Raw genomic sequence first — 26281 nt, 5'->3', positions numbered from 1 at the left:
TGGTCAGCTGTCTGGGTGTTGGTAAGGAGGTCCGGGCTCAGGCTGTGTCATACAGTGCATTAGTTCCCAGGTTAGACTATATAATTTGGGTACAGTTGAGTGCTGTGTAGGTTTATCCTCATTTAAGGTGTCTGGGAAGCTCATTAGGGCTACATTTTTCTTCTGGAGGGCAGGGAGAGAGCTGCACTGTGGCTCCGGAATTGCCAAACTTGAGGGCTTCAGGGCCAGGAGTGTGAGGACAGAAGTCGGAGAACACAAGCTAGACTTATGTTTCAGGGCGAGGGCACAGCAGGCACACTATGCAGATCTGAATTGAGATCTCATGCATCTGAAGTCAAGACGAGGGTCAGACGTTGGCTCAGGTTGGAGTTTCTGTCCATGATGGCCCCTTCATGGAGGGGGCTGAATCTCTAGGCCATGGAGGTTTTCCCACGTTGGGAGTTGTGGGATGCTCCAAACTGCAAGGATTCCTTCTGCGGGACAATTGAGACCTGTTGGATGGCTCCAGGACGTCCCTTATGGAATGACTCAGGAGCATGGTTCTAAGGATGGATGCCTGGGCATCCTGCCTCGCATTCCAATTGTCTCCTAGCAACAAGAGAGGTGCGATCTGATGTCTCTGCGAGAGCAACTGGGGGGGGGCTTTGTTGAAATGGACTCTCCTCAGAATGGTTCCTAATGTGTGTGTATGTCCATGAGGACCTCGGAATGGGGTGGTGGCACCAGGACCCTGAAGGATTCTCCTAAGCTTTTGACACAGCTCGAATGTACAATTTTTCCTGTGGAGATGAGATTTTTTATGATGGGTCCCTCAGCCAACACCCATATGCTGGTATTGGAAAGCAGGCATCTGAGGAGCCATGCTTGGAAAAAAAAGCAACGGATCCGAATATGGCCTAGGGGGCTGTCTGGTTCTATCTTCTTCTCAAGGGACATCCATCTATGGTCTGAGTGGAGGTAGAGGCTCAGCTGGTGTCACACCGCCCTTGTTTGTCCTGGGCGGCCTACACTATTGGGATGGCCTCTGGGACTATGGAGGTTTTTCCTAATTTGTACGATTGTGGACAATGGAATGGGCAGAATTCCCATGGACAGGGAAGCACAGTCCTAATGAGTGGCTCCAGGGCCCCCAGCATGGGGGTGTGTGGGCCAGGACTGTGGGTACAGAAGTCTGAAAACACAAACTGAGCTTAGGTTTGAGGACGTAGGTATGGCAGGCCTGATCTATAGACCGTAAGGAGAACTTTTCGGGATAAGAAGAAAGGGCGAATGTGAGGTGCTTATTCAGGCTTTTGTCTCTGGATTTTGTGTCAAAGATGGCGGTAGAATGTCGGGGAGGCCTCTTTGGACATGGACGAGTCTTCCTTTCTGTGGATTTGGCCTGATCCCAATGGTTTTGGATCAATCTGTGGGATGGTAACAATCCTTCCAGTATTGTTACCTCAGATGTCCTAGGGAGGGGTAAATGGACAACCTGAAATATGGTTAAAAATTGGGGCCTAGGGGCATGGAAAGCCCAATATGTCATCCCATGGTCAAGCCACTGAGAGGACTTACTTGAGGACTGGGCTCACGCTGAGGGTCACAATGCATGATTGTGCCCGTCGCGGCACTCAAACATTACCGGGGCCTCATGGGCCATACTGGTTTCAACTACACTGAACGTTGGACAACATGCTAGCCACAAGATTTCTTGCCATGGGGAGGGAGTTCTGATTTGTGCATCATGTTCAACCCTGGGCAGTGATTGGAGATAACGTCTAGTTTCTGAAGCCTGAAAACCGAGGCTGGGAAGAGATGACGACCTAAGGCTATGGCGGGTCCGATGTGCTCAGTGTGTGGCAAGCTGGCGGGGTGTGGGTCGGGAAGTCCAGGCTCAGGCTGTGACACAAAGAACATTAGTGTCCAGGGCAACCAGTATAATTGGGGTACAGTCAAGTGGCGTGCATGTTGATCCTCATTTGGGGTTTCTGGGTAGCCCCAGAGGGCAATGTTTTCCTTCTGGAGGGCAGGCAGAGTGCTGCATTGTAGTTATGGAATTGCCAAACTGGAGGGCTTTTGGGCCAGGAGTGTGAGGACGGAAGCCTGAGAACACAAGCTAGGTTTAGGTTTCTGGGCGAGGGCACGGCAAGCACACTCTGCAGAGATGAATCAAGATCTCGTGGATCAGAAGGCAGGGCTTGGATCAGACGATCACTCAAGTTGGAGTTTCTGTCCCTGATGACCCCTTCATGAAGGGAGGGGGGATCACGAGGCCATGGAGGTTTTCCCACGAAGGGAGTTGTGAGATGCTCCAAATTGCAAAGATTCTTCTGGGGGACCACTGAGAACTTTTGGTTGGCTCCAGGAATTCCAATACAAAAGGATTCCAATCAGGGTTCTAAGCATGGATGGCGGGGCAGCCCAGCTCTCATTCCAATCATCTCCTAGTGACAAGACAGGTTAGATCTGCTGGATCTGGGGAATCAACCGAGGGGGCTGCGTTGAAATGGACTCTCCTTTGGATGGGACCTAATGTGGGTTGGTGTCCATGGAGACCATGTAATGAGGCAGTGGCACCGGGGCCCTGAAGGGTTCTCCTAACCAGAGGCTTTGACACAGCTCCAACATGCACGTTTCTCACGTGGAGACGAGATTTGTTCTGATAGGTGCCTCAAGAAACAGCCATATGCTGGTATTGGAATCTAGGCCTCTGAGGAGAGATGCCTGGAAACCAAAGCAATGGATCCGTTTAGGGCCTAGGGGCCTGTTTGTGCCAATTTACATCTAGGAACATCTGTCTACGGGTCTGAATGCAGGTAGGTGTTCAGAGGGGTGCCGCTGCTTGTCTTGGGCAGCCAACACTATTGGGATGGCCTCAAGGAATTTGGATGTTTATCCTATTTGTAGGGTTTTGGCCAATAGAGTGGGCAGAATTCCCTTGGAGAGGGTAGTTACAGTCCTCAAGTTTGGCTCCAGGGGTCTGAGCCTGTAGGGTGTGTGGGCCAGGGCTGTGGAGACAGTTTTCTGAAAACACAAACTCTTCTTAGTTTTCGGGTCGTAGGTATGGCAGGACTGATCTACAGACTGTTAGGAGAACTCTTTGGGATATGAACAAAGGGCGAGTGTGAGGTGCTTGCTCAGGTTTTTGTCTCTGGATACTGTGACACTGATGGCCATGCAATGTCCAGGTGGCCTCATGGGCAATGGACGAGTCCTCCTCTCTGGGGATTTGGTGGGATCCCAAGAGTTTGGGGTCATTCTGTGGGATGGGAGGAGTCCATTTTGTTTTTTTTACCTCAGGTGTTCCACCAAAAGAGGGATTCCAGAAGAGAGCCCTGAGGAGTGGTGACTGGACAACCAGAAATCTGGTTAAAAATTGGGGCCTAGGGGCATGGCAAGGCCATTATGACGCCTAATATTCTAGCCACTGAGAGGACTTACTAGAGGACTGGGCACACCCTGAATGTCACAATGCGTATTTATGCTCTCGCAGCACTCAAGCATGGGCGGGCCCTATGGTGAACACTGGTTTCTCCTACACTGAACGTAGGACAACATGCCAACCACAAGGTTTGTTGCCATGGGTAAGGAGGAGCTCTGATTTCTGCATCACATTCACCCCTTGGCAGGGTTTGGAGTTAAGGTTTAAGTTCTTAATCCTGAAAGTCTAGGTTAGGAAGAGATGACGAGCTAAGGCCATGGCGGGTCCAAAGTGCTCAGTGTGCTCTCAGCTGTCTGGGTGATGGTCAGGAGGTCTGGGCTCAGGCTGTGTCAGTGTATTAGTGCCCATGTTAGACTATATAATTTGGGTACAGTAGAGTGCCGTGTAGGTCTATCCTCATTTGGGGTGTCTGGGAATCTCCATAGGCAACATTTTTCATCTGGCGGGCAGGCAGAGTGAGTGCTGCATTGTGGGTCCAGAATTGCCAAACTTGTGGGCTTGGGGGTCAGGAGTGTGAGGACAGAAGTCTGAGAACACAAGCTAGACATAGGTTTCAGGGCGAGGGCAAGGCAGGCACACTCTGCAGAGCTGAATCGAGATCTCGTGCCTCTGAAGTGAGGGCGTGGATCAGACATTGGCTCAGGTTGGAGTTGCTGTCCATGATTTCCCCTTCATAAAGGGGGGAATCACAAAGCCATCGATATTTTCCCACGTTGGGAGTTGTGATATGCTCCAAACCGCAAGGTTTCCTTCTGCAGGACATTTGAGACCTGTTGGATGGCTCCGGGACGTCCCATAAAGAATGATGTCAGAGCAGGGTTCTAAGAATGGATGCCTGGGCTGCCCGCCTCGCATTCCAATTGTCTCCTAGCGACAAGACAGGTTGGATCTGCTGGCTCTGGGGGAGCAACCAAGGGGGCTGAGTTGAAATGGAATCTCCTGCGGATGGGTCCTAGTGTGGGTTTGTGTTCATGGAGACCTTGTAATGGGGCGGTGACACCGGGGCCCTGAAGGTTTCTCCTAACCAGAGATTTTGAGTCAGCTCCAAAGAGCAAGTTTCCCATGTGGAGACAAGATTTTTTCTAATTGGTGCCTCAGGAAACCCACATATGCTGATTGGAAACCAGTCAGAAAGGGCATTAGTGCGCAGGGCAGCCTGTATAATTGTGGTACAGTCAAGTGGCGTGCAGGTTGATCCTCATTTGGGGTTTCTGGGTAGCCCCAGAGTATAATGGTTTTCTTCAGGTGGGCTGGCAGAGTGCAGCATTGTAGTTACGGAATTGCCAAACTGGAGGGCTTGTGGAACAGGAGTGTGAGGAAGGAAATCTGAAAACACAAGCTAGGCTTAGGTATCTGGGCGAGGGCACAGCAGGCACGCTTTGTAGAGCTGAATCGAGATCTTGTGCGTCTGAAGTCAGGGGTGAGGATCAGACGATGGCTCAGCTTGGAGTTTCTGTCCCTGATGGTCCCTTCATGAAGGGGGGTGGATCACGAGGCCATGGAGGTTTTCCCACGATGGGAGTTGTGAGATGCTCCAAACCACAAAGATTCTTCTCTGGGACCATTGAGACATTTGGTTGGCTCCAGGACTTCCCACACGGAACTAGCAGGGTTCTATGGATGGATGACTGGGCAGTCCGCCTCTCATTCCAACTGTCTCCTAGTGACAAGACAGGTTAGATCTGCTGGATCTGGGGGAGTAACCGAGGGGGCTGAGTTGAAATGGACTCTCTTGTGGATGTGTCCTAATGTGGGTTTGTGTCCATGGAGACCATGGAATGAGGCGGTTGCATCGAGGCCGTGAAGGGTTCTCCTAACCAGAAGCTTTAACAAAGCTCCAACGCGCAAGTTTCCCATGTTGAGACGAGAGTTGTTCTGATGGGTGCCTCAAGAAACAGCCATATGCCGGTATGGGAATCCAGGCCTCTGAGGAGAAATGCCTGGATACCAAAGCAATAGATCTGATTAGGGCCTAGGAGCCTGTTCTTTCCAATTTACCTCTGGGGACTTCTGTCTATGGGTCTGAATACATGCAGGTGCTCAGATGGTCTCATATTGCCCCTGTTTGTCCGGGGCAGGCAACAGTATTGGGATGACCTTGGAGACTTTGGAGGTTTATCCTATTTGTAGGGTTGTGGCCAATGGGATGGGCAGAATTCCCTTGTAGAGTGCAGGTACAGTCCTCATTTTGGCTCCAGGATCCTGACCCGTAGGGTGTGGGGGCCAGGGCTTTGGGTAAAGTTTTCTGAAAACACAAACTAACCTTAGGTTTCGGTTGGTAGGTATGGCAGGAATGATCTACAGACCGTGAGGAGAACTCTTCGGGATATGAACAAAGGGCAAGTATGAGGCGCTGGCTCAGGATTTTGTCTCTGGATATTGTGTCATTGATGGCCGTGGAATGTCCAGGTGACCTCATGGGCAATGGACAAGTCTTCCTCTCTGGGGATTTGGTGGAATACCAAGAGTTTGGGGTCATCTGTGGGATGGGAGGAGTCCGTTTTGTTTTTTTACCTCAGATTTCCCACAAAAAGAGGGATTCCAGAGCAGAGCCCTTGGGAAGGGCAACAATACAACCAGAAATCTCATTAAAAATTGGGGTCTAGGGGCATGGGAAGTCTATTATCACATCTAATGGTCCAGCAACTGAGAGGACTTCCTAGAGGACAGGACTCAAGCTGAAGGTCACAATGCGTGTTTATGCCCTGGCTGCACTCAAGCATGGGCGTGGCCTCATGGTGAGCACTGGTTTCTCCTACACTGAACGTTGGACAACATGCCAACCACAATGTTTCTTGCCGTGGGTAAGGAGGAGTTCTAATTTCTGCCTCACGTTCACCCCTTGGCAGGTTTTGGAATTAAGGTCTAAGTTCTGAAGTCTGAAAATCTAGGTTGGGAGGAGATGATGAGCTAAGACCATGGTGTGTCCGATGTGCTCCGTGGGCGGTCAGCTGTCTGGGTGTTGGTCAGGAGGTCCGGGCTCAGGCTGTGTTGGACAGTGCATTAGTGCCCAGGTTAGAATATATAATTTGGGTACAATAGAGTGCTGTATAGGTCTATCCTCATTTGGGGTGTCGGGGAAGCTCCATAGGGCAACATTTTTCATCTGGAGGGCAGGCAGAGTGCTGCATTGTGGGTCCAGAATTGCCAAACTTGAGGGCTTGGGGGCCAGGTGTGGAGGACAGAAGTCTGAGAACACAAGCTAGACATAGGTTTCAGGGCGAGGGAAAGGCCACACATTCCGCAGAGCTTAATCGAGATATCATGCATCTGAAGTCAGGGCGAGAATCAGACGTTGGCTCAGATTGGAGTTCCTGTCCATGATTTCACCTTCATAAAGTGGGGGGATCACAAAGCCATCGAGGTTTTCCCACATTGGGAGTTGTGAGATGCTCCAAAACGCAAGGATTCCTTCTGAAGGACATTTGAGACCTGTTGGATGGTTCCAGGACATCCCATATGGAATGATGCCAGGGCAGGGTTCTAAGGATGGATGCCTGGGCAGCCCGCCTCGCATTCCAATTGTCTCCTAGTGAGAAGATAGGTTGGATCTGCTGTCTTTGGGGGAGCAACCAAGGGGGCTGTGTTGAAAAGGAATCTCCTGAAGATAGGTTCTAATGTGGGTTTGTGTCCATGGAGACCTTGGAATAGGGCGGTGGCACTGGGGCCCTGAAGGATTCTCCTAGCCAGAGATTTTGAGACAGGTCCAAAGAGCAAGTTTCCCATGTGGAGACAAGATTTGTTCATATGGATGCCTCAGGAAACCCTCATATGCTGGTATTAGAAACCAAGCCTCTGAGTAGAGATACCTGGAAACCAAAGCATTGGATCCGATTAGGGCCTAGGGGACTGTCCAGTTCAATCTCCTTCTCTGGGGACATCTTCTATGGTATGAGTGTGGGTAGTTTCTCAGCTGGTGTCAGACCACCTCTGTTTATCCCCGTGGCCTACACTATTGCAATGGCTGTGGGGACTTTGAAGCTTTCTCCTAATTTGTATGATTATGGACAATGGAAGGGGCAGAATTCACGAGGAGTGGGCAGGCAAAGACCTGATGTGTGGTTCAATGGGCCCCAGCCTGGAGGGTGTGTGGGCCAGGATTGTGTGGTCAGATGTCTTAAATCACAAACTCAGCTTAGGTTTTGGGATGTAGGTATTGCAGGTCCAATCTACAGACCGTGAGGAGAACTCTTCGGGATATGAACAAAGGGCGTGTGTGAGGCACTTGCTCAGGCTTTTGTCTCTGAATTTTCTGTCAACGATGGCCGTGGACTGTAGGGGAGGCCTCATGGTCTATGGACGATTCTTCCTCTCTTTGGATTTGGCCCCATCCCAATTGTTTTGGGTGAGTCTGTAGGATGGGAGGAGTCCTTTCAGGTTTGTTACCTCAGGTTTCCCAGCAAAAGAGGTATTCTGAGACAGAGCCCTTGAGAAGGGCAAATGGTAAACCCGAACTATGGTTAAAAATTGGGGCATAGGGGCATGGCAACCCCAATATGCCGTCTCTTGGTCCAGCCCCTGAGAGACCTTACTTTAGGACTGGGCTCACGCTGAGAGTCACAATGCCTGTTTGTGACCAACGCGGACCTCAAGCATGGGTGAGGCCTCATGGCGCATGCTGGTTTCAACTACACTGAACGTTGGACAACATGCCAACCGCAAGGTTTCTTGCCATGGGGAAGGAGTTCTGATTTCTGCATCACGTTCAACCCTGGGCAGTGATTGGAGATAAGGTCTAGGTTCTGAAGCCTGAAAACTGAGGTTGGAAAGACATGACAATGTAATGCCATGGCGGGTCTGATATGCTCAGTGTGCGGCCAGTTGGCTGGGTGTGGATCAGGAGTTCCAGGCTCAGGCTGTGTCATTAAGGGCATTAGAGCCCAGGACATCCTGTATATTGTGGCATAGTCAAGTGGCTTGCAGGTTGATCCTCATTTGTGGTTTCTGGGTAGCCCCAGAGGGCATTGATTTTCTTCTTGAGGGCAGAGTGCTGCAGTGTAGTTCGGAATAACTAAACTGGAGGGCTTGTGGGCCAGGATTGTGAGGAAGGAAGTCTGAGAACACCAGCTAGGTTTAGGTTTCTGGGCGAGGGCACAGCAGGCATACTCTGCAGAGCTGAATCTAGATCTCGTGCATCTGAAATCAGGGTGAGGATCAGACGATCGCTCAGGTTGGAGTTTCTGTCCCTGATGGTCCCTTCATGAAGGGGGAGTGATCACGAGGCCATGGAGATTTTCTCACTATGGGAGTTGTGAGATGCCCCAAACCGCAAATATTCTTCTACAGGACCATTGAGACCTGTTGGATGGCTCCAGAACCTCCCATATGGAACAACTCCAAGCATGGTTTTAAGGATGGATGGCTGGGCTGCCCGCCCCTCATTACAATTGTCTCCCAGTGACAAAACAGGTTGATCTGCTGGATATGGGGGAGCAACAGAGGGGCTGAGTTGAAATTGACTCTCCTGTGAATGGGTCGTAATGTGGGTTTGTATCCATTGAGACCTTGGAATGAGTCTGTGGCACCGGGGCCCTGAAGGCTTCTCCTAACCTGACACTTTGACACAGCTGCAAGGCACAAGATTCCCATGTGGAGACGAGATTTGTTCTGTTGGGTGCCTCAAGAAACACCATATGCTGGTATTGGAATCCAGGCCTCTGAGGAGAGATGCCTGCAAACCAAAGCAATTGATCTGATGAGGGCCTAGGGGCCTGTTTTTTCCAATTTACCTCTGGGCACATCTGTCTTCGTGTCTGAATGCAGGTAGGTGCTCAGATGGGCTCTGATTGCCCCTGTTTGTCCTGGTTAGCCAACTCTATTGGGATGGTCTTGGAGTCTTTGGAGGTTTATCCTATTTGTAGGGTTGTGGCCAATGGAATGGACAGAATTCCCTTAGAGAGGGAAAGTACAGTCCTCAGGTTTGGCTCCAGGGTCCTGAGCCTTTAGGATGTGGGGGCCAGGGCTTTGGGACAGTTGTCTGAAAACAAAAACTCGGCTTAGGTTTCAGGTCTTATTTGTGGAAGGACTGATCTACAGACCGTGAGAACTCTTCATGATATGAACAATGGACGAGTGTGAGGAGCTTGCTCAGGCTTTTGTCTCTAGATATTGTGTCACCAATGGCCGTGGAATGTCCAGGTGACCCATGGGCAATGAATGAGTTTTCTCCTCGGGGGATTTGCCCTGATCCCAAGAATTTGGGGTCATTCTTTGGGAAGGGAAGAGTCCGTTTTGTTTTGTTTTGTTTTGTTTTACCTCAGGTGTCCCACCAAAAGAGGAATTCCAGAGCAGAGCCCTGGGGAGTGGCAAATGCCAAACCGACCTCTATTTAAGAATGGGGGCTTGGAGCATGGTAACCCCATATGCGAGCTTTTGGTCCAGCCACTGACAGGTCTTACCTGGGGACAGGACACACGGTGAGGGTCACAGTGCGTTTTTGTGCCCAACGCAGCCCTCAAGCATGGTCATGGCCTCATGTGCCACACTGGTTTCTCCTACACTGAACGTTGGACAGCATGCCCACCACAAGATTTCTGGCCAAGCGGAAGGAGGAGTTCTGATTTCTACATCATGTTCACCCCTGGGCAGTGATTGGAGATAAGGTCTAGGTTCTGAAGCCTGAAAAACGAGGTTGGAAGAGATGACAACTTATGGCCTTGGTGGGTCCTATGTGCTCAGTGTGTGGCCAGCTGTCTGGGTGTCAGTCGGGAGGTGTGGGCTCAGGCTGTGTCAGACAAAACATTAGTACCCAGGGTAGACTGTATAATTGAGGTCTATTCGAGTTAAATGCAGGTTGATCCTCATTTGGCGTTTCTGCATAGCCCCATAGGGCAACGTTTTTCTTCTGGAGGGCAGGCAGAGTGGTGCATTGTGACTCCAGAACTGTGAAACTGGAAGGCTTGTGGCCCAGGAACGTGAGGAGGAAAGTCCGAAAACAGAAGCTAGGCTTATGTTTCAAGGCGGGTGCGTGGTAGGCATACTCTGCAGAGCTGAATCAAGATCTCGTGCTTCTGAATCAGGGTGAGGATCAGACGTTGGCTGAGGTTAGAGTTTCTATCCATGATGGCCCTTTCATGAAAGGGACGGGGCATCATGGGGCAAAGGAGGTTATCCCACGATGGGAGATTTGCGATGCTCTATGCAGTAAGCGTTCCTTCTGCGGTATAATTAAGACCTGTTGGATGCCTCCAGGACCTCTCATACGAAATGACTCCAGAACACGGTTCTAAGGACAGATGCCTGGGCAGCCTGCTTTGCATTCCGATTGTCTTCTTGTGACAAGACAGGTTCGATCGGTTGGCTGTGGGGGAGTAAAGAGCATCCTGCAATGGGCTACAATGTGGGTTTGTGTCCATGGAGCCCTTGGAATGAGGCAGTGGCACTGGGTCCCTGAAGGATTCTCCTAACCGGATGTTTTGACACAGCTGCAATGAGCACGTTTCCCATGTGGAGACGAGATGTGTTCTGATGGGTCCCTCTAGAAACCCCCTTATGCTGATATTGGAAACCAGGCCTCTGTGGAGAGATGCCTGGAAACCAAAGCATTAGATTTGATTAGGGCCTAGGGGCCTGTCAGGTTCAATCATCTACTCTGGGGACATCTGTCTATGGGTCGGAGTGGAGGTATTTGCTTAGCTGGTGTTAGATCGCCCCTGTTTGTTCTGGGCAGCCTACACTATTGGGCTGGCCTCGGAGACTTTGGAGGTTTCTCCTAATTTATATGGTTGTGGCCAATGGAATGGGCAGAATTCCCTTGGAAAGGGCAGGCACAGTACTGTGGTGTGGCTCCAGGGGTCCAAGCCTGGACAGTGTGTGGGCCAGGGCTATGGGTACAGAATTCTGAAAACACAAACTTGGCTTAGGTTTTGGGACATAGGTACGGCAGGCCCAATCTATAGACCATGAGGAGAACTCTTTGGGATATGAACAAAGGGCGAGTATGAGGCGCTTGCTCAGGCTTTTGTCTCTGGATTTTATGTCAATGATAGCCATGCAATGTCGAGGTAGCCTCATGTGACATGGACATGTCTCCCTCTCTGGGGATTTAGCCCAATCCCAAGAGTTTGGGGTCATTCTGTGTGTTGGGAGGAGTCCGTTCTGGTTTTGCTTTGTTTTCTCTTTACCACAGGTGTCCCACCAAAAGAGGAATTCCAGAGCAGAGCCCTGCGTGGGGAGACCAGACAACCCGACCTCTAGTTAAGATTGGGGGCCTAGGGGCATGGCAAGCCCCATATGCGGGCTATTGGTCTAGCCACTGAGGCGTCTTACTTGAGGACAGGGCTTATGCTGAGTGTCACTATGTGTTTTTGTGCCTAATGCTGCCTTCTAGCATGGCAGAGCCTCAAGGGACATGCTGGTTTCTCCTACACTGTTCATTGGACAACATAACAAACACAAGGTTTCTTGCCACGGGGAAGGAGGAGTTCTGATTTCTGCATCACGTTCACCCCTTGGAAGGGTTTGGAGTTAAGGTCTAAGTTCTGAAGCCTGAAAAGCTAGGTTGGGAAGAGATGACAAGCTAAGACCATGGCGGGTCGGATTTGCTCATGTGTGGTCACCTGTCTGGGTGTCTGTCGGTAGGTCCGGGTTCAAGCTGAGTCATACAGGGCACTAGTGCCCAGGGTGGACTATATAATTGGGGTTCAGTCGAGTGGCGTGCAGGTTGATCCTCATTTTGGGTCTCTGGGTAGCCCCAGAGGGCAATGTTTTTCTTCTGGAGAGCAGGCAGAGTGCTGCATAATTGCTCCGGATTTGCCAAACGGGAGGGTTTGTGGGCCCAGAGTGTGAGGACTAAAGTCTGAGAACACAAGCTAGGCATAGGTCCGGGTGAGGGCACTGAAGGCACACTCTACAGAGCTGAATAAAGATCTTGTACACCTGAAGTCAGGGCGAGGATCTTCTGTCCAAGGTGGCCCCTTCAGGAAGGGGGGGTGGGGCAACACGAGGTTATGGAGTTTTTCCCTCGATGGGAGTTTTGAGATTCTCCAAACCACTAGAATTCCTTCTGTGGGAAGGTTGAGAAATGTTGGATGGCTTAAGGATGTCCCATACGGAACAACTCCAGAACAGTGTTCTAAAATTTGACGCCTGGGCAGCCCACTTCATATTACAATTTTCTCCTTGGGACAAGAGAAGTTCAATCTGCTGGCTCTGGGGGAGCAACCGAGGGGGGTGTATTGAAATGGACTCTCCTGCGGATGGGTCTTAATATGGGTTTGTGTCCATGGAGACCTTGGAATGGGGCGGTGGCACTGGGGCCCTGAAGGATTCTCCTAACTGGAGGTTTTGACACAGCCCCAACATGCAAGTTTCTAACGTGGAGATGAGATGTGTTCTGATCGGTGCCTCAGGAATCCCCCGTATACTGGTATTGGAAACCAGTCCTCTGTGGAGATGCCTGGAAATCGAAGCAATGGATCCGATCAGGGCCTAGGGGCGTGCATGAATCAATCTTCTTCACGGGGGACATCTGTCTGAGTGGACACTATTGGGATAGCCTCAGGCACTTTGCAGGCTTCTCGTAATTTGTACGGTTGTGGCCAATGGAATGGGCAGAATACCCTTGGAGAAGGCATGCACAGTCCTGAGGTATCACTCCAGGGGCCCCAGCCTGGAGGGTGTGTGGGCCAGGGCTGTGGGGACAGAAGTCTGAAAACATAAACTTGGCTTAAGTTTGCGGATGTAGGTATAATAGGCAGAATCTACAGACTGTGAGGAGAACTCTTTGGGATATGAACAAAGGGCTGGAGTGAGGCGCTTGCTCAGGCTTTTGTCTCAGAATTTTGTGTCAACAATGGCCGTGGAATGTCGAGGTGGCCTCATGGGCCATGGATGACTCTCCATCTCTGGGGATTTGGTCTGATCTCAAGAGGTTGGTGTGATTATCTGGGATGTGAGCAGTCCGTTCTGTTTTTTTTTTTTTTTACCTCAGGTTTCTCACCAAAAGAGGGATTCCAGAGCAGAGCCCTGGGGAGGGGCAAATGGACAAACCGACCTCAGATTAAGAAAGGGGGACTAGGGGCATGGCAAGCCCCATATGCGGCTCTTGGTCCAGCCACTGACAGGCATTACTTGAGGACAGGACTCACGCTGAGGGTCACAATGCGTGTTCGTGTCCAATGCAGCTCTCACACAAGGGTGGGGCCTCATGGGCCATGCTGGTTTCTCCTACACTGAACGTTGGAAAACATGCCAACCATTAGGATTCTTGCCACGGGGAAAGAGGAGTTCCGATTTCTGCATCACGTTCACCCCTGGGCCTTGATTGGAGTTAAGGTCTAGGTTCTGAAGCCTGAAAAACGAGGTTGGGAAGAGATGACAACCTAAGGCCATGGCGGGCCTGATGTACTCCTGTGTGGCCAGCTGTCTGGGTGTCGGCCGGGAAGTCCGGGCTCAGGCTGTGTCAGACAGGTCATTACTGCTCAGGGTAGACTGTATAATTGGGGTACAGTAGAGTGGTGTGCAGGTTTATCCTCATTTGGTGTTTCTGGGTAGCCCCATAGAGAAATGTTTATCTTCTGGAGTGCAGGCAGAGTGCTGCATTGTGGCTCCAGAATTGCCATCCTGAGGGCTTGTGGGCCAAGAGTATGAGGACGGAAGTCAGGCAACACAAGTTAGGTGTAGGTTTGGGGATGAGGGCACGGCAGGCACACTCTGCAGAGCAGAATCGAGATCTCGTGCATCTGAAGTCAGGAAGAGGATCAGACGTTGGCTCAGGTTGGAGTTTCTGTCCATGATGGCCCCTTCATGAAGGGGGAGGGGCATCATGAGACCATGGAAGTTTTCCCACGATGGGAGTTGTGAGATTCTCCAAACCGCAAGTATTCCTTCTGCAGGACAATTGAGACCTGTTGGATGGCTCCAGGACATCCCATAGGGATGACTCCAGAGCAGGGTTCTAAGAATGGATGCCTGGGCTTCCCGCCTCTCATTCCAATTTTCTCCTTACGATAATACAGGTTTGATCTGCTGCCTCTGGGAGAGCAACTGAGGGCGCTGAGTTAAAACGGACTCACCTGTGGATGGGTCCTAATGTGGGTGTGTGTCCATGGGGACCTTGGAATGGAGCGGTGGCAACAGGGTCCTGAAGGTTTCTACCAACCAGAGATTTTGACACAGCTCCCACGTTCTAGTTATCCATATGGAGATGAGATTTGTTCTGATGAGTGCCGCAGTAAAGCCGCATACAAGGCTATTAGAAACTAGGCCTCTGAGGAGAGATAGCTGGAAATCAAAACAATGAATCTGATGAGGTCCTAGGGGCCTGTCCAGTTCAAACTTCTACTCTGTGGATGTCTGTCTCCGGGTCTGAGTGGAGGTAGTTGCTCAGCTGGTGGCAGATAGCCCCTATTTGTCCAGGGCAGCCTACACTCTTAGGAAAGACTTGGGGATGCGAGAGGTTTCTCTTAATTTGTTCTGATTGATGTCACTGCGACATTCCACCGGCATTGTTGACACAAAATCCAGACAAAAACCTCCATGGCCTCGTGATCACCCCCCCCATTCATGAAGGGGCCATAATGGACAGAAACTCCAACCTGAGCCTAAGTCTGAACCTCGCCCTGACTTCAGATGCACGAAATACTGATTCAGATCTGCAGAGGGTACCTGCCATGCCCTCGCCCCAAAACCTATGCCTAACATGTGTTCTCAGACTTCTCTCCTCACATTCCTTACCCACAAGTCATCCAGTTTAGGAATTCAGGAGCCACAATGCAGCACTCTGCCTGCCCTCCAGAAGAAAAACTTTGCCATTAGGGCTACCCAGAAATGCCAAATGAGGATCAACCTGCACAGCACTCGAATGTACTCCAATTATACAATCTACCCTGGGAACTAATGTCCTGTCTGAAAGAGGCTGAGCCTGAACCTCCCCACCAACACCCCGACAGCTGGCTCCACACTGAGCACATTGGACCCGACATGGCCTTAGGTCATCATCTCTTCACAACTTCGGTTTTCAGACTTCAAAACCTAGACCTTAACTCCAATCATTGCCCAGGGGTGAATGAGATGCAGAAATTGGAACTACTTCTTCCCCATGTCAAGAATACATGTGGTTGTCATGTTGTCCAATATTCAGTGTAAGAGAAACCAGTGTGCACCATGAGTCCCCGCCCATGATAGAGCCCAACGAGGGTATAAAAACGCATTGTGACCCTCATCGTGACTTCTGTTCTCAATGAAGGCCTCTCAGCAGCTGGAAGATTAGAAGGCATATTGGGCTTGCCATGCCTCTAGGCTCCAATTTTTAACCAGATTTCTGGTTGTCCAGTCGCCCCTCCCCAGGGCTCTGCTCTGGAATCCCTCTATTGGTGGGACACCTGTGTTAACAAAACTGAAAGGACTCCTCCCATCCCACACATTGACCAAAAACAATTGGGATCGGGCCAAATCCACACAGAGAAAGATTCGTCCAAAGCCCATGAAGCTTCCCCGACATTCCACAGACATCATTGACACAAAATCCAGAGACAAAAGCCTGAGCAAGTGCCTCACACTCGCCATTTTTTCATATCTCAAAGAATTCTCCACACGGGCTGTAGATCGAGCATGCCATACCTACGTCCCCAATCCTAAGCTGAGTTTGTGTTTTGAGACATCTGTCCCCACAGTCCTGGTCCACACACCCTCCAGGCTGGGGCCTCTGGAGCCACACATCATGTCTGTGCCTGCCCACTCCACAAAAATTCTGCCCATTCCGTTCTCCATAATCGTAAAAATTAGGAGAAACCTCCAAAGTCCCTGAGGCCATCCAATAGTGTAGGCGAACCAGACAAACAGGGTCGGTCTGACAACAACTGAGCAACTACCTCCACTCATACCATAGACAGATGTGACCAGAGAAGAAGACTGAAGTGGACAGGCCCCTAGGCCCTAATCAGATCCATTGCTGTGGTTTCCAGGTATCTCTCCTCAGAGGCCTGCTTTTCAATACAAGCATAAGGGGGTTTCCTGAGGCACCAATTAGAACAAACCTTGCCTCCACATAGGAAACTTGCCCTTGGGAGCTGTCCCAAAATCTTGGTTAGGAGAATCCTTCAGGGCTCCAGCATCACTGCTGTATTCCAAGGACCCATGGACACAAATCCACCTTAGGTCCCATCCACAGGAGATTTCATTTCATCTCAAACCCCTTGGTTGCTCCCCCAGAGCCAGCAGAACGAAACTTTCTTGTCACTAGGAGACAATTGGAATGCGAGGCCGGCTGCCCAGGCATCCATCCTTAGATCTCTGCTGGCGATGTACCATATGGGACATCCTGGAGCCATCCAACAGGTCTCAAATGTCCTGCAAAAGTAATGCTTGCGTTTTGGAGCATCTCACAACTCCCATTGTGGTAAAACCTCCATGGCTTTGTGATGCCCCCCTCCTCTTTGTGAAGGGGAAATCATGGACAGGAACTCCAACCTGAGCCAACGCCTGATTCTCGCCCTGACTTCAGATGCATGAGATCTCGATTCAGCTCTGCAGAGTGTGCCGGCCTTGCCCTCGCCCTGAAACCTATGTTTAGCTTGTGTTCTCAGATTTCCATCCTCACACTCCTGGCCCCCAAGCCCTCAAGTTTGGCAATTCTGGACCCACAATGCAGCACTCCGACTGCCCTCTGACTGCATCTCTAGAAGAAAAATGTTGCCCTATGGAGCTTACCAGACACCCCAAATGAGGATAGACCTACAAGGCACTCTACTGTACCCATATTATATAGTCTTAACTGGGCACTAATTCCCTGTCTGACACAGCCTGAGCCCAGACCTCCTGACCAACACCCAGACAGCTGACCACACACTGAGCACATTGGACCCACAATGGCCTTAGCTGGTCATCTCAACCCAACCTAGCATTTCAGGATTCAGAACTTAGACCTGCACTCCAAACCCTGCCAAGGGGTGAACGTGATGCAGAAATCAGAACTTCTCCTTACTCATGGCAAGAAACCTTGTGGTGGTACAACGTTCTGTGTGGGAGAAACCAGCATTCACCATGGGGGCTCGCCCATGATTGAGTGCGGCGAGGGCATAAACAAGCATTGTGACCTTAGCGTAAGTCCTGTCTTCAAGGAAGTCCTCTTAGTTGATGGATCATTAGATGTCATAGTGGGCTTGCCATGCCCCTATGCCCCAATTTTTAACCAGATTTCTGGTTGTCCAGTCGCCTTTCCCCAGGGCTCTGCTGTGGAATCCCTCTCTCAGTGGGACACCGAAGGTAAAAAAAAAAAAAAAAAATGGATTCCTCCCACCCCCACAGAATGACCCCAAACTCTTGGGTTCGGGCCAAATCTTCAGACAGGAAGACTCGTCCATTTCCCATGAGGGCACCAGGACATTTCACAGCCATCGGTGACACAATATCTAGAGACAAAAGCCTGAGCAAGTGCCTCACATTTGCCCTTTGTTCATATCCTAAAAGTTTCTCCTCACAGTCTGTAGTTCAGTCCTGCCAAACCTACGACCTGAAACCTAAGCCAAGGTTGTGTTTTCAGACAACTGTCCCCACAGCCCTGGCACACACACCCTACAAGCTCAGGCCCCTGGAGCCAAACCCGAGGACTGTACTTTCCCTCTCTAAGGGAATTCTGCCCATTCCATTGGCCACAACCCTACAAACAGGATAAACCTCCGAAGTCTCTGAGGCCATCCCAATAGTGTTGTCTGCCCAGGACAAACAAGGGCAATCTGAGCCCATCTGAACACCTACCTGCAATCAGATTCATAGACAGATGTCCCCAGACGTAATTGGAATGGACAGGCCCCTAGGCCCTATTCGGATCCATTGCTTTGGTTTCCAGGCATCTCTCCTCAGAGGCCTGGATTCCAATACCAGCATATGGTGTTTCTTGAGGCATCCATCTGAGCAAATCTCGTCTCCACATGGGAACTTGCACATTGGAGCTGTGTCAAACCCTCTGGTTAGGAGAACCCTTCAGGACTCTGGGCCACCATCTCATTCCAAGGTATCCATGGACACAAATCCACATTAGGACCCATCCGCAAGAGAGTCCATTTCAACTCAGCCCCCTCGGTTGCTCCCCCAGATCCAGCAGATCTTACCTGTCTTGTCACTAGAAGACAATTGGAATGAGAGGCGGGCTGCCCAGCTATCCATCCTTAGAACCCACCTGGGAATTGTTCCATATGGAAATTCCTGGAGCCAACCAACAGGTCTCAATGGTCCTGCAGAAGAATCTTGGCGGTTTGGAGCATCTCACAACTTCCATCATGGGAAAACCTCCATGGACTCGTGATCCACCACCCCCTTCATGAAGGGGCCATGATGGACAGAAACTACAAGATGAACCATCGTCTGATCCTCACCCTTGACTTTAGATGCATGAGATTTAGATTCAGCTCTGCAGAGTGAGCATGCCGTGCCCTCGCCCAGAAATCTATGCCTAGCTTGTGTTCTCAGACTTCCGTCCTCACACTCCTAACCCACAAGCCCTCCAGTTTGGCAATTCCAGAACTATAATGCTGCACTCTGCCTGCCCTCCAGAAGAAAAACATTGCCTTTGTGGCTACCCAGAAACCCCAAATGAGGATCAACCTGCATACCACTGGACTATATCCCAATTATAAAGGGTGCCATGGGAACTAATGCCCTTTTTGACACAGCCTGAGCCTGGAGCTCCCGGACCACACCCAGCCAGCTGGCAGCACACTGAGCTCAATGGACCCGTCATGGCTTTAGGTCGTCATCTCTTCAAAACCTTGGTTTTCAGACTTTAGAACCTAGACCTTATCACCAATCACTGCCCATGTTTGAACATGATGCAGAAATCAGAACTCCTTCCCCATGGCAAGAAACCCTGTGTTTGGCATGTTGTCCAACCTTCAGTGTAGTTGAAACCAGTGTGGCCCATGAGGCCTCGCCCATGATTGAGGGCCTCCTTGGTTAGAAACATGCATTGTGACCCTCAGCATGAGCCCCGTCCTCAAGTAAGGCCTCTAAGTGGCTGGACCAAGAGACGGCCTATTGGGCTTGCCATGCCACCAAACCCCAATTGTTAACCATAATTCAGGTGGTCCATTCGCCCCTCCCCAGGGCTCTGCTCTGAAATCCCTCTTTTGGTGGGACACCTGAGTTAACAAAACTGAAAGGACTCCTCCCATCCCACAGATTGACCCTAAACAACTGGGACTGTGCCAAATCCACACAGAAGAAGACTCATCCATGGCCCATGAGGCCTCCCCGACATTCCACGGCCATTGCTGACACAAAATCCAGTGACAAAAGCCTGAATAAGGGCCTCACCCTCGCTCTTTCTTCATATCCCGAAGAGTTCTCCTCACAGTCTGTAGATTGGGCCTGCCATACCTACGTCCCCAAACCTAAGCTGAGTTTGTGTTTTCAGACATCTGTCCCCACAGCCTTGGCCCACACAACCTACAGGGTGGAGCCCCTGGAGCCACATATCAAGACTGTGCCTGCCCACTCCACGGGAATTCTGCCCATTCCATTGTCTACAATCGTACAAATTAGGGGAAACCTCCAAAGTCCCCAAGGCCATCCTAAGAGTGTAGGCTGTCCGGTACAAACATGGGCTGTCTGACAACAGCTGAGCATCTATCTCCACTCATACCATAGATGGATGTCCCCAGAGAAGAAGATTGAACCGGACATAACCCTAAGCCCTAATTGGATCCATTGCTTTGGTTTCCAGGTATCTCTCCTCAGAGGCCTGGTTTCCAATATCAGCATATGGGGGTTGCTTGAGTGCTGTGAGGGCAGAAACACGCATTGGGATTCTCAGCGTGAGGCCTGTGCTCAAGTAAGTCCTTTCAGAGGCTAGAACAAGAGATGGCATATTGAACTTGCCATCCCCCTATGCCCCAATATTTAACCAGAGGTCGGGTTGTCCAGTTGCCCCTCACCAGGGTTCTGCTCTGGATTCCCTCTTTTGGTGGGAAACCTGTGGTAACAAAACAGGAATGACTCATCCCCTCCCACAGATTTACCCAAAACACGTGGTATCAGGCCAAATCCACAGAGAGGGAGACTGGTCCATGGCCCATGAGGCCACCCCGACATTCCACGGCCATTGTTGACACGAGATCCATAGACAAAAGCCTGAGCAAGCGCCTCACACTCGCCATTTGTTCATATCCTGAAGAGTTCACCTCACGGTCTGTAGATCATGCCTGCCATACCTATGTGCCCAAACCTAAGCCGAGCTTGTGTTTTCAGACTTCTGTCCCCACAGCTATTACCCACACACCCTCCACGCTTAGGCCCTTGGAGCCACACATCAAAACTGTGCCTTCCCTTTCCAAAGGAATTCTGCCCATTCCATTTGAAACAATCTTGCAAATTAAGAGAAACCTACAATTCCAGTAGTGTAGGCCGCCCAGGAGAAACGGGGCAATCTGACAACAGCTGAGCAACTACCTCCACTCAGACCCATAAACAGATGTCCACATAAAAAACGATCGAACTGGATAGGACCCTAGGGACATCCCACTACTCTAAGCCACACGGGACAAACAGGGACATTCTGACACAAGCTGATCAACTATATCCATGCAGACAAGCAGACAGATGTCTGCAGAGGCAGAAGACTGAACCAGTCAGGTCCCTAGGCTTAATCTGAACTCTTCCTTTGGTTTCCAGGTGTCACTCCTCAGAGGCCTGGGTTCGAAGAACAGCATAATGGGCTTTCCCGAGGCACCAAACAGAACCTCTCTCATCTCCACATGGGGTGCTTTCTTGTTGGAGATGTATCAAACCCTTCAGGTAGGCAAATTCTGAAGGGCCCCTGAAACACCAGCACATTCTAAGGTCTCCATGCACACAAACCCACATTATGACCCATCCTCAGTAGAGTCCATTTCAACTCAGCACCCTGGGTAGCTTTCCCCAGAGCCAGCAAATCAAGCATGTCCTGTTGCAAATAGTCAATGGGAATGAGAGCTATGCTATACAGGCATCAATCCTTCAAACCCTGCTCTCCAGTCCTTACGTATGGGACGTCCTTTTAGCCATCCAAAAGGACTCGACTGTCCTGCAGAAGGAAATATTGTGGTTTGGAGCAACTCACAAACTCAGTGTGGGAAAACCGCCTTGGCCTCATGAAGCCCCCGCTTCATGAAGGGACCATCACAGACACAAACTCCAGTATCATCCAACGTTGATCATCACCATGAATCCAGATGCAGGAGATCCCGATTTAGCCTCTGCAGAGAGGGCCTGCTGTTCCCTTTGCCCCAAACCTCAGCCTAGCGCGTTTTTTCAGACTTCCGTCCTCACACTCTTGGCCAATAAGCCCTCGCGAATGGGAATTCTGGGGTCACAATGAAGCACTCTACCTGCTCCCCAGAAGAAAAACATTGTTTATACTGTTGCCCAGAAACCCCAAATGAGGATCAAACTGCTTGGACCTAGGCAACACCCTAATTGCATAGGCTACCCTAACCACTAATGCTCTGTCTTACATAGCCTGAGCCCAGACCTTCCAACAGACACCGAGACAGCTGGCTGCAAACCAAGCACATTGGACCCGCCAAGGCCTTAAGCCGTCATCCCTGCCCAACTGGGTTTTCAGGCATCGGAACCTAGACCTTATCTCCAGTCCCTGCACAGGGGGTAACCTGACACACAAGTCAGAACTCTTCCTTCCCCATGACAAGAAACCTTGCTGTTGGCAGTGAGTCAAACCTTCAGTGTAGGAGAAAACTGCATGGCCCATGAGTCCACGCCCATGCTTGAGGGCCGCCTTGGGCACAAACACGCATTGTGACCCTCAGCGTCAGTCCCTTAATCAAGTAATGCATCTCAGTGGCTGGAGCAAGAGCCCTCATATGGGGCTTGCCATGCCCATAGGCACCCAGGCCAAACCAGATGGTGGGTATTCCAGTTGTCAGTACCCACTGCTCTGCTCTAGAATCCCTCTACTTGGGGGACACCTGTGGCAGAAAACAGTACTCTTCCCTTCCTACAGAATGACCCCAAACACTGGGGAGCTTGGCCAATCCCCAGAGAGGGAGACTCTTCCTCGGCCCATGAGGCAAACCCTACACTAAATGGCCATTGTGGACACAACACCCAGAGACAAAAGCCTGAGTGAACGCCTCTCAATCACCCACCTTTCATATCCAGAGGAGCTCCCCTCACAGACTGAAGATCAGGCCTACCATAACCTTGGCCCCAAACCTGAGCCAAGTTTGTGTTTTCGGACATCTATCCCCATAGCCCTGGCAAACACAGCTTCCAGGGTAGGTCCTCTGGAGCCATACCACAGAACTGTGACTGCTCTCTCCTAAGAAACTGTGCCCATTCTGTTGGCCACAACCCTTCAGAAGAGGAGAAATCTCAAGGCCCCTGAGAACATCCCACTACTGTATGCCTCCCTGGACAAACAGGGGCATTCTGACACAAGCTGAGCAACTACCTCCATGCAGGCATGCAGACAAATGCCCTCAGAGACAGAAGATTGAACCAGACAGGCCCCTAGGACCTAATCTGAACTCCTGCTTTGGTTTCCAGTTGTCACTCCTAAGAAGCCTGGGTTCAAAGTCCAGCATATGGGACTTTCCTGAGGCACCGAACAGAACACCTCTCTTCTCCACATGGGGAGCTTACTTGTTGGAGCTGTGTCAAACCCTTCAGGATGGAGAATCCTGCAGAGTCCCTGAGCCACTGCCACATTCGAAGGGCTCCATGGCCATCAACACACATTATAACCTATCCCCAGGAGAGTCCATTTCAACTCAGCCCTTTGGGTAGCTCGCCCAAGAGCACACAGATTGAGCCTGCCTTGTCCTGAATGAACAGTGGGAATGTGAGTTGGCGTTTCCAGGCATCCATGCTTAGACCCATGCTCTCGAGTCTTTCCGTAAGGGGCGTCCTGGAACCATGCAGTAGTACTCGACTGTCCTGCATAAGAAAACCTTGAGGTTTGGAGTAGCTCATAACTCCCATCGTAGGAAAACCTCCCTGACCTCATGAAGTCCCCACTCCCTTCAGGAAGGGGACTTGGTGGACACAAACTCTAGCCTAAGGCGACCTCTCATACTTGCCATGTCTTCAGATGCAGGAGATCTCGATTCAGCCTTTGCAGAGTGGGCCTGCCGTGCCCTCGGCCCCAAACCTAATGCTAGCTTGTGATTCCAGACTTCCTTCCTCACACTCCTGGCCAACAATCCCTCCAGTCTGGGGATTCAGGAGCAATAATGCAGCCCTCTGCCTACTCACCACAAGAATAACATAGCCCTCTGGGGCTCTCCAGAAACCCCAAATGAGGATCAACCTGTTCAGGCCTCGACCGCACCCCAGGTGGATAGGCTGACCTGGGCACTAATGCTCTGTCTGGCACAGCCTGAGGCCTGACGTCTAGACAGACAAGGAGACAGCTGGGTGCACACCCAACATAACGGACATACCATGGCCTTAGGCATTCATCTATTTCCAACCTGGGTTTTCAGACATCTGAACCTAGACATTATATCAAATCCCTACATAGTTGGGTACCTGAAGCAGAAATCAGAACTCTGCCTTACCCATGGCTCTAAAGCTTTCTATTGGCATGGATTCACACCTTCAGGGTAGGAGAAACCTTCATGGTACCTGAGGCCACGTCCAACCTTGAGTGCCGCCTTGGGCACAAACTCGCATTATGACCCTCAGTGTGAACCCCATGTCGAAGTAAGGCCTCTCGGGGCCTGGACCAAGAGCCCGCATATGGGACTTGCCAAGTGCCTATGCTCCCAATCCACACCGGAGTTTGAGTTTTCCAGTCGCCGGTACCTACGGCTCTGCCCTGGAATCCCTCTATTTTAGAGACACCTGAGCCAAACAACAGGACTCCACCCTTCCCACAAAATGACCCCAAACTCTTGGGAGCTGGGCCAAATCCCCAGAGAGGGTTACTCGTGCATAGTCCCTGAGGCCACCCCTATAATCCATGGCTATCCTGGACAGAACATCCAAAGACAAAAGCCTGAGAGAACGCCTCCCTCTCACCCTTCTTTCATAAGCCGAGGAGCTTCCCTCTTGGTCTGTAGATCTGGCCTACCATAACCTCACGCCACACCTAAGCCGAGTTTGTGTTTTTGGAGTTCTGTGCCCACAGCCTGGACCCACACACCCTCCAGGATAAGGCCTATGGAGACACATCAAATGACTGTGCCTGTCCTCTCCATCGAAGCTGTGCCCAATCCATTGACCATAACCTTACAGCTTAGGAAAAACCTCCAAGGCCCATGAGGCCATCCCAATAGTGTAGGCTGCCCTGGACTATGAGGTGCACTCTGACACAAGCTGAGCAACTATCTCTACTTAGACACTCAGACAGTGTCCCCAGAGACAGAAGATTGAAACGGACAGGCTCCAAGACCCTGATCTGAACCCTAGATTTGGTTTCATGTGTCCCTCCTCAGAGGACTGGTTTCGTAGACCAGCATATGTGGCTTTTCTGAGGCACCAAACCGAACCTCTCTAATCTCCACATGGGGAATTTTTTTTTTTTTTTGCTTTTTATGTATAGTCTTTATTCTTCTGTTCTCAAAACATCAGCCCTACCAAAAATTTATTTAACTTTATGGGGATGAAGAGTTTCTATTTTCTTTTTTTTTTCCAATTTATTTTCAGAAAAACAGTATTCATTATTTTTTCACCACACCCAGTGCTCCATGCAAGCCGTGCCCTCTATAATACCCACCACCTGGTACCCCAACCTCCCAAACCTCCCCGCGACTTCAAAACCCTCAGATTGTTTTTCAAAGTCCATAGTCTCTCATGGTTCACTTCCCTTTCCAATTTACCCAAAAGCACATACCCTCCCCAATGTCCATAACCCTACCCCCTTTCTGCCAACCCTCCTCCCCCAGCAACCCACAGTTTGTTTCGTGACTTATGGTTTGTCTCCCTCCCTATCCCATCTTGTTTCATGGATTCCTCTCCTACCCACTTAAGCCCCCATGTTGCATCACCACTTCCTCATATCAGGGAGATCATATGATAGTTGTCTTTCTCCGCTTGACTTATTTCGCTAAGCATGATACGCTCTAGTTCCATCCATGTTGTCGCAAATGGCAAGATTTCGTTTCTTTTGATGGCTGCATAGCATTCCATTGTATATATATATATACCACATCTTCCTTATCCATTCATCTGTTGATGGACATCTAGGTTCTTTCCATAGTTTGGCTATTGTGGACATTGCTGCTATAATCATTCGGGTGCACGTGCCCCTTTGGATCACTACGTTTGTATCTTTAGTGTCTATGATGACCGACAAATGGAGGGGTGGCGTCAAGAGGCCATGGAGGTTTTCACACCCTGGGCTTGTGAGATGCTCCAAACATCAAAGTTTCTTTCTACAATACAGGAGGAGTCTGCTTTGTTTGCTCCAGTATCTCATGTGGAAAATTTTCTGTAGCAGAGCAATCCCATATGCAGGCGTGGAAAGCAAATATCCCTTGACCATTGCAGCTGAGGAACATGGCATGTTCATTCTGGTGGCTCTGTGGCAAAGTACCAGGGCCTTGAGTTGACATGGAGCCTCTTGAAGATGGGTCACAATGCATGTTTGTTACCAGGGCGATCTTAGAATGCTCTGGTGGCTAAAGGGCCGTGCAGAAGCATATACCCTGAGAGTTGGACAGAGGTCCAAGAGCACGGCTTCCATCTGGGGACAGGAGATTTTCTGTTGTGGGGCTCAGGGACCATATGTTGTATCATAAGTTGGTAGTCCAGTAGAGGCCTCTAAGGACAGATGCCTGAAAAGCTAAACCCTCTTCCAATGAGCTCCTAGTGCCATTTCATATTCAATTATCTGACTCAGGACCATTGACTTGGGTGTCTCCCTGGATGGAGGTGATCAGGGTGTTTCAAACTGCACGTTTGCATCCAGAACAGCCTCCA

Source organism: Neovison vison, chromosome 5 (genome assembly GCF_020171115.1).
Source record: "Neovison vison isolate M4711 chromosome 5, ASM_NN_V1, whole genome shotgun sequence".
Taxonomy (NCBI): Eukaryota; Metazoa; Chordata; class Mammalia; order Carnivora; family Mustelidae; genus Neogale; species Neogale vison.
The sequence above is the reverse complement of the archived record's forward strand: the minus strand, read 5'-3'. Positions refer to the sequence as shown.